Genomic DNA, 1,150 nt, shown 5'->3' with positions numbered 1-1,150 from the left:
TGGTGGCTAAGGTACTCGGCTGCTGACCTGCAGGTCACGGGATTAAACCCCAGCGGTGGCGGCTACATTTTCTATGGAGGCGAAAACGCTGTAGGCCCATGTGCTCAGACTTGGGTGCACGTTAAAAAACTCCAGGTGGTTGAAATTTTTGGAGTCGTCCACTAGGGCGTTTTTCATAATCATTTGGTGATTTTGGGCCGTTAAACACCACATATTAATCAATTAATTCACCAACTAATCACCTGAAACTGTTTTATTAAAGAAAACTCTGATAGCTTAATGCAACAGCAAGCAATATTCAATGACTCCCAATTGGCTAAAACAGGGCCCTTCATTTTTCATAATTTATCTCCACTATTGTGAATCCCCTTGTGAAGACATTAATTACTGCTTTCATCTCTGACAGAAGAAAAACATGTTTCGGAATATTATCATGCACACATGTAGCATCTTGGTATTAATATTTTAATTTAGAGAAGCTGGGTTATTGGTTTGTTAAAAAAACACTTTGCTTTAGCAGTGCTTTCACCACGTGGTATTGCAATTATAAAATTTGTTTCATAAGAAATTTCATAATTCAAACAATCTGTCTAGTCAGAATTATGCACCTCTTCAGCATTTTCATACTTTCAATGTAAGGCAAAATCCAGCCTCTAGCAAGTAAAAATATCATGAAATGGAAGCAAAAGGTGACGATAAAAAATACCACAGCTGCCGAACTAAATATTGCCAGATGAGATGCAGCAAGCAAAACAAAAATAACACAAATGGTTCGAAGCCGGAATCCTTCATACCTTGCGTATGAGAAAAAGAACAAACAAGAAAGTACGAGTGAAATGTGCTGGCAACAGATGTGGCTGTTTTCAAGGCGGCCTAATGAGCCGTGGTGAAGCCAAAGGCTTCGCCTTGAATACGTACGGGACTGGAGGTCCTCGTCAGCATTGGCACAGCGAGCACTTTCTTCAGTGCATCTTCTCTTTACTTTTGTTCTTGCCCACAGACGGCGTTCGCTCGAATCGTTCGACAAACCAGCTAATGAGCTGGACAAGCGTTTTGGCTAGGCAACTGCTTGGCAACTTCGTTTTATAGCGGCGTGCTTGGTAATTCAATTCAGCGAAAGGGTGTGCATTTGATTGCGACTTCCAGAGCA

Source organism: Rhipicephalus microplus, chromosome X, assembly GCF_043290135.1.
Source record: "Rhipicephalus microplus isolate Deutch F79 chromosome X, USDA_Rmic, whole genome shotgun sequence".
In the NCBI taxonomy this organism is placed as follows: domain Eukaryota; kingdom Metazoa; phylum Arthropoda; class Arachnida; order Ixodida; family Ixodidae; genus Rhipicephalus; species Rhipicephalus microplus.
This window is presented reverse-complemented; position numbering follows the sequence as displayed.